Source organism: Dermacentor variabilis, chromosome 3 (genome assembly GCF_050947875.1).
Source record: "Dermacentor variabilis isolate Ectoservices chromosome 3, ASM5094787v1, whole genome shotgun sequence".
NCBI classification, from domain to species: Eukaryota; Metazoa; Arthropoda; class Arachnida; order Ixodida; family Ixodidae; genus Dermacentor; species Dermacentor variabilis.
In genome coordinates this window covers 77,046,185-77,058,417 of record NC_134570.1, presented here as the reverse complement: position 1 = coordinate 77,058,417, position 12,233 = coordinate 77,046,185, and the positions used below count along the sequence as shown (strand labels likewise).

General features: G+C 43.0%; 1 long non-coding RNA gene and 1 other non-coding gene across 2 annotated transcripts; one reads left to right on the top strand and one right to left on the bottom strand.

The window, feature by feature from the left end:
• Positions 1–2,220: 2,220 nt before the first annotated feature.
• Positions 2,221–8,361, bottom strand: LOC142575905 (uncharacterized). The gene is made up of 2 exons (XR_012826731.1): positions 5,128–8,361; positions 2,221–2,486 (listed from the first exon to the last, which is right to left on the bottom strand). It is a non-coding gene; the product is annotated as an uncharacterized LOC142575905 (long non-coding RNA).
• A 407-nt stretch (positions 8,362–8,768) lies between these two features.
• On the top strand, positions 8,769–8,893 carry LOC142576861 (U5 spliceosomal RNA). Its single transcript, XR_012826984.1, has one exon. It is a non-coding gene; the product is annotated as a U5 spliceosomal RNA (small nuclear RNA).
• The last annotated feature ends 3,340 nt before the right edge of the window (positions 8,894–12,233 follow it).

Here is a 12,233-nt window from a genome sequence, read left to right as displayed (position 1 = left end):
CCCACGTGGCTTCCAGAAAGTACTACACAATTCGCGTCGCGCATACAGATTACAAATACTATGGCGCCATCTCGTAGTGTCGTGCGGCACTCTGCTTTCCTCCCCGCTCTTTCACCATACTCTCCTCCTCCGCTTTCAGCCTTATGCCTTTCACTGTATCCTCCTCCTCCGCTTTCATATTCGCGCTCTCTTCTTTCATCTCCCTGCTGCACTCACAGTTCGCTTTCGTCTTCGCTGTGTTGGTTCTCTCGGTTACGAGGGACAACGCCGACGGTCGCCGCAGGAACGGGCGCCTAAGAGCTGCGCTCCGAAAATTATTCGGATGCGATGCACTGTCCGAATCGACGCAAGCAAAAGTTTCTGTCCTGTGTGCTTTGATTGACGATAATTGGCGGTAACGACTATGAAGTTTGAAGTTCATCAGGGTTTAGTGCAATGCTAGAGTGGTGAGTTGACGTTAAACTTTACTTGTGTGTACCACTTGTGTTCGTTTACGTAGCACACAGAACACACAGCGGGACGTGTTTGCTTGAGGCGTTGTTGTGCACCATTGTTCATAGCCTGCGAGAAGGTTAACTAGCACTGTCATTGCCTCCCACTGCCTGGCAAAGCAAGGTGATGCAACCCTTTTCTACCGTTGCGAGAGTGCGCAGCGATATAAAGTGCCCCAAGTGTTATGCGATGCGTCTGTTTCAGAAAAACTTTTATTGCGACCGGCGTAAGCCCCAGGAGACTGCCTGTGCAAAGCAAGGTGATGCAACCCTTTTCTACCGTTGCAGCGAGAGCACGCAGTGATAATATTTGGGGTTTTACGTGCCAAAACCACTTTCTGATTATGAGGCACGCCGTAGTGGAGGACTCCGGAAATCTTTGACCACCTGGGGTTCTTTAACGTGCACCTAAATCTAAGCACACGGGTGTTTTCGCATTTCGCCCCCATCGAAATGCGGCCGCCGTGGCCGGGATTCGATCCCGCGACCTCGTGCTCAGCAGCCCAACACCATAGCCACTGAGCAACTACGGCGCATAGCACGCAGTGATATAAAGTGCCCCGAGTGTTATGCGACGCGTCTCAGTTTCAGAAAAGTGTATTGCGAGCAGCGTAAGCCCCTGGAGACTACCTGTGCAAATGCAACCCTTTTCTACTGTTGCTGCGAGAGCGCGCAGCAATATAAAGCACCCCGAGTCTTATGTGACGCATCTCAGTTTCAGAAAAGTCTTTATTGCGACCGGCGTAAGCCCCAGAAAAGTGCCTGTGCAAAGCAAGGCGATGCAACCCTTTTCTACAGTTGTAGTAAGAGCGCGCAGCAATTTATAGCGCCCCGAGTGTTATGCAATGCGTCTTAGTTTCAGATCCAGCGAAAGCCTCATCCTGCACGGACCAGCCACAGCGTGCACAGCGAAAGAAAGTGCTTCATACCGTCCGAGAACAGGGCCCGCAACAAGCAAGCGATTCAAAAGCGTGCGGGTTATGCAGCAACTTTCCGGTACTGTCAGGAGCTGGGAGCCTGCGCGCGTGTGATCTGGTAACTCTAGCGCTTCGGAAACGGCGTCGTTGCATTTGCCATATTTGACAGTGTTTTTCCCCGTCAATTTCGACAGGCAGTCTGGCAGCATTGACCCGAAAAGCTGGCAACAGACTTCTACCACACCAGTCAGAACTCTGCAGTAATATCAGAGTTAGTTGTATGAACTTTATGCATAATACGCTTTGTTATGATACCTTAAAGCAATGGGTCTAGAGGACGGTGTTGGTACATTTTTTCGTACCGCCCTAATTCTATACCCCCCCCCCCCAAAAAAAAGCACACATACCCCTTTTTTTTCTATATATATACATACAATTCCTTCCCATGACGGATTGACCAGTTCAAGTTGTCAACTTGTCAATAACTGTCATAGCAATTACTGTAATAAAGACAATTCCACGATCGGATTGTTTACCTTTATTTTATTGTAACACTGAGAACTACATACAACCTTATTTTGTATATGTGAGAGACGTATAGGCCTTTTACACATGTGGATATCAAAAGCTTAATCCAATGTACAACACACAGACAAAGCAGCTGCTACAACATGAACTGCATTGAGGGCCGCACAATACATAAGTAGCTAAAGGTGCAAAATATAGAGGAAAGCTTCAAAATACGCTCAGTAACACTGCAAAGTGTAACATGTATGTGTAGACTAAACGTTCAAAAAAGCAATGCATCAATGTCCCATTTGCCTTCAAGTTTATAATTAAGTTCAAGTTTACTGAAGTTTATTATGAGCATATGTACAAGAGGAATCTCCTGACGCACCCGCAGTCAAGGTGGCTGTTTGAGGTGTGCTGGCTGCCTCAGTGAAAGAAAAAGAAAGAAATTGAGTGACTGTCGACACCAGTGCCACTGCTTCTTGCCTCCGACCTGCACGTGCCTCCGCGGCATCTCTGTTGGTGGAGTCTGCACAGGTGAGCTGACGTGGCGAGGTGCAGGAGGCATCTAAGAGAAAGAGTATCATGTACATGAAGAAGTGCACCTGGTTTTTTTGCACAAAATTTCTAAGCATTAAACTGTGGTAAACAAAAATACATTCTATATTCAATTCGATATATCGCTTTCTTTTCTTGGATTCAATGTTCAATTCAACATCTATTCAGTTTTTTCATCCCTAATTAACACTGATATAAATTTTAACGCATTTGCCTGAATTCTTAGATTGGCAGAATGTGCAATTAAATTTTAAATCTAACTGAAAACCTGCAACAGTCATCTGTGGCTTTCGTGAGGACTTTACGCTCTGAGGCCTGATAGAAGAACAAGATCAGGATGCATTGAGGATCTGTCTTGAACATTGCTATATGCTCCAACAGTGGCACACGCAACCGTCTATATCTATAGAACTGGTTGTACATATTGAGAATGACTTCAGCATGTACTAGTGGCAAAGAGGAGATGGTAAAGTAGAATACATCTTACGAGTAATAAGTTGAAAGTGAGATTTTGCACCGCTACTCATCCTGTTGTTAAAGATGGTATAACCCATAAATTAAGTGTAGTAGCCGATATCATGCTGACAGCTAAAGTAGCAAAAAATAAAAGCAAAGAGCACATTCTAGTAGCTCTCACTTGTAAGCATTAAATTTGTCCACAATACATGCCTGGGACCTTCAATACATGTCTGTGTTGCTTTCGACTCTGATGTAGCAACAGATACGTTAAGATCGTGCACTGATCAGAATGTTTGAGCAGGTATGGATGCATGATAGCTAGTAGATGAGGACATTTTGCTAGGGTACTGGTAAGCATATAGTGACAGCACTGGCAGATCCAACCACTCATTTTAGGGTGGGTAGTTGCTTGAAGTAATGTGGGGGAGAGGTCATCTCTTTTCTGTTTTATGGAGTCATTGTTATCACAAGACTCCCAGCATAATATAAATGCTGTTAGTGTTTAATAATGGCCAGCAAGTGGCCCAAACAATACCATCACAACGATCTAACAGTATCATCAACAACACTTTAGCAAAAGATCTGGCACTTCTTAAGGAAAATGTGTAAAACTTATTAGTAACCTTCATTATATTTGGATAATGCAGTTAAAGTATGACGAATGCTGCTGGATGAGCTAATTAGTTGCTAGAATCTTGAAACATGTTACCTGAGGAATTAGATGGAACACAAGAAGTGAAAACAAACACAACAATTGCTAGACCATAACCGACATTTACTTGAGACAGGGCAACTGGAGGCAGATGCCATAATAAACAGCACTTTTTCTGTGCATCCGTGCCCCTCTTGCTCCAACATATTCACTTCCTTGTTTTCTATCGTTAGGTACAAACAACAGCCGTGCTCATGGACCTATCTCCTCTTCTGGCATTGAAGCGTTTCAAAGACCAACCCATTAATTTGGCTAAAATTTATTAAGGACGCATGTTCTAAGAAAGTAGGATATGCAGGTATCTTCAGCAGTGATTCGCCAGATGTCCTGGGCATGCCGTTTGTTCCATGTCCATGCAATATTCTTTCTGTCAACCACTTCAGTACCTCCACGTTTCATACATAAAGCATCTGCTACATGACAATGGCATCGTATTGACCACCTTATTTCTGCAAACAATAAAGTACATGAAATGCTTCTTTACATAGGCAGGTTTTTCAACTGTCTCACTGATCACCATGTACATGCTTGCCAATTTGTCCGGAACTGAAAATGCAACCTTGATACCACACTTTGCTGATATTTTCTTTAATGGACGAAACATGTCACGCATCCACAGCCAAACCACCAGCCATGAGTTAGGGCAAACGTGCAATAACTTGTGCATTTTTTTCTTCACAATGGTTTCCACAACTTTCGCAACAGTTTCCTGAAAGCAGCCTCCTTTTTCAAGGTGCTTTACTATTGGAAATGTGGCACTCTTGCAAGCACAAGGTGGCCAAGACATCTAGGTATAAATCACTGTTGAACATATCAGTCCAGCCCTTTCTAGGGTGTATGTGTTCTACACAACTTTAAATAATAGATTGCATTTTGAATACACCTTCTACTTGCGCCTCAAAGAAACTACGATAGCCACAGGATGAGTGGCACGCATGCATGAGTAAAAGGGCTTTGTGTTACGATATCTAACAGCAGCTGCTTGGTGACAGGTAAACATTAGTTGTAGTCCAGTGCTCGTGGTGTCCACCATTACTCCTTATGTGCCCCGCAATTGTGCTGGTAATGTTTCACAATCATGGAGTAAAGGAGACAACGAAATCAAAATGACATGGAAAAAGCAGGCTGCCAAAGCTTTCATACTTGCATGCAACATTCTTGAACCATTTATTCTAATGCGTTGCTCCTGGCCCGTTAAAGAGGGTCCGAAAAATTTTTTAAAACTTCAGTTCTTTAACAAGTACACTGGAATTTTTACCTTCCACCTTTATGGAGTATTTTAATAAGTAAACAATCGAACAAGCAATCCCATGCGTAACTTTGTGACACAGCTATCAAGCTACTACAGTGAGTTCGACTAACTTTGTAAAAGAAATATTTGAAAAAAAGAAACAAATAAGATAAACTTTTTTACACAGCTAAATTTGCATAAAAGTTTAAACAACATAATGTGTAAATGTCGGACTTGAATTTCACTCACACATTAAAGTGGTTAAAAAGGTCCTTGGCTCTTCATTTTGCACACTGGTGAACACAGCACAACATATTTGCATAATTCCAGTAAAACGACTTGCAATATTCCAGTGGTATTATAACTGACTGGCTTTACAAGAGCACTTTAGAAGTTCTGAACTAGTTAAAGTACAACATTCATGTTTCGTTCCAGTGAATGTTAATTTTGCACAGAAAATGCATGGTGTAAAATGGTGTAACCATCGAAATATGAAACTGGGTATGCTAGGAAGGCTCAGCAAAGCAAAGCACTGGAAACATGGTCTGGCCATGGCAACATAGCACTGCAGTCTAGTGTTGAAAACTGTACAGACAGATTCTGCATCTCTTCCAGAGCATGCGGTTTCCAGAGAGACTTTGTGATCATGTGAAACCCTACTCACATGTGAAGCAGCAGACCAAGCTTTGATGAGACAGCCCACTAGATTCACTACAAATGTAACGTTCAGTGAAGGCCGATGTATAGCAGACATAGCATGTGACAAATAATTTCACCTTGCTACACGGATTTATCCTAGACAAACGTGGCAGGAAGTCTAGATGGAAAGCATGCAAACCTTAGTAACCGATCAGCAAATACAACAATACTGCAGAAAAGGAGTCACCTCTCCATCAATTTGGCAGACCAGTTCTATGGAAATTCACAAAGGTGGAGGAAGATTCATTTAAGTAAACGTTGTCATCCACATGACAGTAGCACGAAGCTACAAAGGGCACCGATTTGGGTTTTTCAAAGACAGCTTTGCTGTTGACAAATAAGTCTGGTGCACCAGAAAGGTGCTGGTCCCAGGTTGATTATCAAACAGGACCAATTATTTAACTGCAAAGCTTTATTTCAAAAATCTGTATGGGTTCCTTTTGCAATTTCATGGTACTGTCAGTGAACATAATCTTTTTCTTTTGAAAAGCCTTCCTCCCCCTTGCAAATTTCTGCCAAACAGATTTGCCATATTGAGTACTTCCACGTTTTGATTTGAATAATTTTACCTTGTTCGTAAATCTTCCAGCTCAGCTTAAATAGCAGAGTAACTAGCCTGGAAAGGCATTAGATTGGGGTTTAATCCTCAGGCATGGGTGAATTTCATCTCAAATGCTAAGCTTTGTGTGAGGTACCTGTACAAGCCTCTTTGATGTGGATGTGATGCCTTAAATAGGTATTACACACCAATGTACTCAACGGCATCAATAGTGAAACTGCTAAGATAAAGGAGAAGCAGCAATAAATGGTTTCAACACAAGGTAGAGTATAAACATGAGAAAAAGTAGAGATGAAGAAAATGCGAGGCATGCAGGGGGATCAGAGGGGCTGTGTCAAGGTGGTGCCAGTTCCCCAGACGAATGTGGGAGGCTAGACAGTCAACGAACACACCGAAGAGACAACCCTGCAGTTCCGGACAATAGAGCAGCTTAAATCCCTCCAAGGACAGTCCACGGACAAATGTGTAGGGCTAAATCTACCTGTTAGTTGGAGAAACGAGGGGCCAACCGGGTGAAGGGACTTGAGCAGGCCGTTGCTGACGGTCGCACACCTGGTTTGGTTTACTTCTCCTGGAAGTCTTAGCAGATACCCCATAACTAAGTGCTAGTTGTCGACAATGGCCCTGGACTTGAAGACAGCATAGGCCAAAGGATTCATCTGCTTCTTTTAATGCCATGTCTTTGTCATCTGCCACAGATTATTTGACATCCGAACTTCCCCGGTGAATTTTATCCTTTCTAGCCGCTGCGATTAACTGGCTTAAGAAACTGCTGGAACTGCCATGGCTAGGGCTAAGAAAACCATCGAACACTTAAACTCCAACAGCGTCAAATTTCTTTTGTTTGTTTTGTGCTCGGCTCTCTGTCTGTATGCATCAGTTGCGTTTGTAAGCTTTCTTTTGTTGTTGAGAGTGGTATTGTGCAATATATTGTGTCAGTGTGCAAACGGCTTCATCATTCATTTGAACTAAGCTCGCCATTGCATGTGTGTTATTATTTCATGAACCTTGTAGCTGTGTGCTACTATGGAGGCTTTTCCTTTTATCTCCAACAGTTGCATCACCGCTAGAAGTCTGACTTGAGGGATGTGTTTTGACTGGATGTAGTTTCACTCTGATCTTGAATTACTACAGCACTGGCTGCCTCTGAACTAGACCTTACAATCAATATCTTTGCAGTATTGTGAACTATTATGCTAGCGACCGTTACATGACGTGGCTTTGTAAAGCTGGCCACAACATTCACAAGCATACATCAACACACTGAAACAAAGGCCTTTAAGCGTTAACATATGCGGTGTAGCACAAATCTGAGTACCAGGGCTGGACCGCAAAGCAAAAAGAAGGCCGACGCGGCTACTAGTGTAGCTGGATAACCGTAAGTACTGCACCGCACTCAAGTTCCTTAATCGGATCTCGCTGAAACCATTTAAGTCACTTGGCCAGAACAAATGACAAAACAGAAAGAAATGTCACATTACAGTGGTTCACGCGTGTATAAGCTAGGCTGCGAATAGCGATTTAAAAATGCACCCAGCCGCTCTACATTTCACCTGCAAATTTTGTATCGGCAGCACGATTATGCCACGAATGAGGGAATACGAGGTGTGCAAGTGCCCTTAGGTATAAGGGCAATTGCACAACCATATGTCTAGAGGCCAGTCAGGAAAAATGATTAAGACGGGAGTACAAGAGTAGAGTAACGCAAGCTTTATGACAAACACCGCAACTTTAAGGAACTAATCACGTTCGACAGACGGCAGGCTGAGAACAAAAGTACTGGGACGCTTTCTTTTTTTTTTTTTTTTCACAAGCGAATGCTACTTCCGCAGCATTTTGCGCTTGATAGACTGACATATGCCGTCGAGACGAGTTTATAATGAACGATTCTCTGATAACAGCACCTTGAAAGTCTAGGTGGACAAGCCGGTACGTCGCTTCTGAAATCGGAGAGAAGACATCGTCCGTCTATACACGACTCGCCGCAGCTGAACGTTGTAGCAAAGCCTTTGTAGGGTGCTAGCAGTCGGAACAGACAAACTGTACGATACAAGCTAACTACGATTAATTACACATCCCAACTGCACTAACGCAGTCGACTAGGGGCAGTGAGTTGGTTTTGACGTTTTGGCCCGAGATGGGGTATCGCGGCTTTCGGAGGCCATGCTCTTGGATCGTACGCACGCAAGTAACCTCGCATATAACCTCTACAACAGACTCACGAATAAAAAGAAACGTGGGAGAAAGAAATGCTAGTTATAAAAAAGAAAATTGTAAAAAAATATGTAAAAAAATATAGTTCCTAAGTTGTTAAATAAAGAGTGATGTCCAAAGCAGCTCATGCGTTAAAATCGACGTTACAACCGCTGGTGTCGTGGCTGCAAATTTTGCCTCTGGCCCCATTGTAGTGTTTCAGTACACAATAAAAGCAAAATAATAAAATTGTACGTAAATTTTATCTAGATATTAACTAAAAGATCTACTTATAGAAACACATAGATGTCAGTTTTATGTTGGACTACGAAGGTATTAAAACTGTTTAATTGGTATTGCTTTAAGATTTAAAGGCAACACTAGACCTTAATGGCTGCCTTTAATGGATGGGGTCCCGAGAAAACGCAGTATGAAGTCATTGCTCAGGTCTCTCCTCAAATCCACGTATTAATCTTTCGCCTTTTACTAAAGATTACCGTGGGGAGGGACACTCCAATGAGCCTATAGGCCAATTTTTGGGAGGCCTTGCCCGTTTGGGCGAGGCCTACTATTGAAATCAAAAGTCAGAATGTCGCTTGCGCGGTGCATGCAGTTCAAGAACAATGTCCAAGCGCCTTGCAGTGTTGTATGAGCTTTTACGTGAAAGCCGTAAGTTTCTCCAAGCTCAGCGGGATCACTTTTCTTTAACCCTTGGCACTTGAAGAAATATCCTGCGTACTGATTCTCAGAGGAAGGAGTAATGCTATACGGCTCCCTCGACACGCCGGAAGTGCTGGCAAACTGTCTAGGCGCCAATCACGTGCACAGTGCCCTGTACAAAATACCAAGAAAATTTCCAATAGAATAAGGGCAACACTTCATTCAGGCAACTAAGAGTACAGGCTGGCTTCAGGAAGAGATACTGTACAATGGATCACATCCGTGGTCGTCGATCAGGTAATCGAAAAGTCTGCAAAGTACAATCAGCCTCTCTATACGGCTTTCATGGATTAGAAAAATGCATTTGGTTCAGTATCTCTACCAGCAGTCATAGAGGCATTACATAATGAAGGAGTAGATGAGGCCCATGTAAATATCCTGGAAAATATCTACAAATATTCCACAGCTGCCTCAATTCTCAACTTATAAAAAAAAGTGGGGTTCGGCAAGGAGACGCAATCTCTCCAATGCTATTCACTGCATGCCTGGAAGAAGTATTCAAGCTGTTAAACTTGAAAGGCTGAGTGAGAATTAACAGCGAATATCTGCCAACAATTTTACAATTCTGTTGTAGTTACTAACCGAGGGTCCCGTTTTCAGTATTATTACTTTGGGACCCTCGTTTGTATATTACGTTTATGTACCTATGTTTTGCCTATGAATAAACTTCAACCTTTGGTTTGCAGATGACTATGTCCTGCTCAGCAACACAGGGGACGAGTTACAGCATATGACTGAGGATCTTAACAGAGAGAGTGTAAGAGCAGAATACAAAGATAATGATAAATAGCCTGGAAGGGAACAAGAGGCTGACTAGACTACCAGACAGCCTGTCTGTGAAAGAGTACGTTTATCTAAGTCAATTAATCACAGGGGACCCTGATCATAAGAAGGAAATTTACAGAAGAATAAAAGTGTTTGGAGTGCATACGGCAGACATTGTCAGATCCTGAATGGAAGCTTACCACTATCATTGAAAAGAAAGGTGTACAATCAATGCATTCTACAGGTGCTGACATATGGGGCAGAAACTTGGAGACTGCCAAAGAAACTGGAGAACAAGTTAAGGACTGCGCAACGAGCAATGCAACAAAGAATGTTAGGCACAATGTGAAGATACACGAAGAGAGCAGTGTGGACCAGATAGCAAACGGGGATAGCCTATATATACTCCAACTGATAATAATAGAAAAAATGGTGCTGAACAGGCCATGTAATACGTAGGTTAAATAACAGGCGGACCATAAGAGTCACAGATTGTGTGCCAAGAGAAGGGAAATGTAGAAGACGGCAGGAGACTAGGTGGGGTGGAGAAATTAGGAAATTTGCAGGCACTAGTTGGAATCGGTTGGCGTAGGACAGGAGTAATTGGAGATCGTAGAGAGAGGCCTTCGTCCTGCAGTGGACATAAAATAGGCTGCTACTGCTGATGATGATCTGCCTTTTGAACGTCGCCTATTGGAAATGACAAATAAAACTTCAGCATACCAGAAGTTACAGCTGGAGTGATATTGTTAACAAACATTTAAAATAACTCGGAAGCAATATCTTTTGTAGCTTGTTTGGGAAGTAACTATCACATGTAATGCGGTCTTGACTGGCTGCCTGGGTGACCTCGTTTTGTAGTCGAAACATGCCCAGATGTTCTTGTTTGAATGCCCGGATACCGTATCTGGTGTTTGCCTCAAGGTCGCCGACAACGGGAAGTAAAAGCATTTCATGCTTAAGAGAGCCAAAAGAGATCTATGGGGGAGGAATCCAGAGCAGGAACAGCCACTGAAGACACAGAAGGTGCTCACATACAGGCTGGGAGGCAGTGGTGCAGCCATGGGGGGCACACTGGGCCCGTGCACCTCCAGGAACTTCTATTAGTATGCGGCCTGCCTATCCTCGGCCAAGCAGCACAAGTTTACGATGCAGGGGCTCCTATTCAACTTAAGTACACATCAGGGTGACGCTTCGACTGCATGGCACCATTATTGGTTCGCAATTGGAACACACAATACAGATCCTCAAGACCCGGTAACCTTCCCGTAGCCAGAGTTCACATGAAATGTGCATGAGCCACAGCCAACATGTACAGCTAACCTGACATTTTAAAATACCTTCATGAAATGGCCAAATTTTGCGTGTATGGTCCCGTACTGTTCAAATTTTATTTCAATACTGCTGCCATATCGTGCAATGCTGCTAACATTAACTGTGACAGAATGGGAAAAGCCAGAATCTCGGCTAAAAAGACTAGAGAAAATATAGATGTTCAAAATTAAAATCGGAGTCGGCAGATCTACTCAAAATGGCATCCCTTTCTCTATCTGGTAAAGGATACAAGGCTAGTTCATGCTTTTTCATGGCCTAGTGTTGGACATACTTCTAAGAGTAAACAGCGCAAAATAAGCAATTTATACAACTTATGTATTCCCTTGCAATTGTTTTTCTTTTGTGCTACTTTCTGTTACAAGACTACAAAGGTTGCACAAACATTACAAAATTGCCTTTAGTCCCTTATGAATGCCCTTCATACTAAAAGCCTAATGTACATATTAGAAAACCCCTGCTGTTTCTTTCCAACCTATTTGCATGCAGCAATAGCATATCAAGGAGAGTGTGAAGTTGTTGCATGGTCGTTACTACTGCCTTTACGACATGAGCACATGAAGGGAGCATTTATTCCAGGTGGTGCATTTCTTTCGTGCTATTCTGACGATAATAATAAAAAATGTCACATCAGGCAGTCTTCATTTCTGTCTTTTACATAGTCCTGGCTCTCAGTACAGCACAGTCCATAGCAAATGTAGTAAAACCTTCAAGTCAATTGATCCTCAGTGAGCTACCAGAAGGTTACCACACAGTGTGTGCTCTATACAGCACACATGGACAATGCGCACGACAGACATGATACTGGCAGTTTGACAAAGATCAATATTTTAAAGCACATGGTCTGCATTGTCAAAGCTGGCAATTTCAGATGCTTCATGTCCAATGCTCGCATGAACAGTGCAACATCAATTTCAAGAATTCTTTGGAGTGCAAAGCCATGATGGCAGGCAATGCTTTGTACCTTGCATCAACAACCCGCACACAAGGTACAATTTGATTATCTTATGTACACACTGCAGCAGCTTAATGGCTATGAGGTGGTGCTACTGTGGTCGAGGTCCCAGGTTCGAACCTGGCCAAAAAA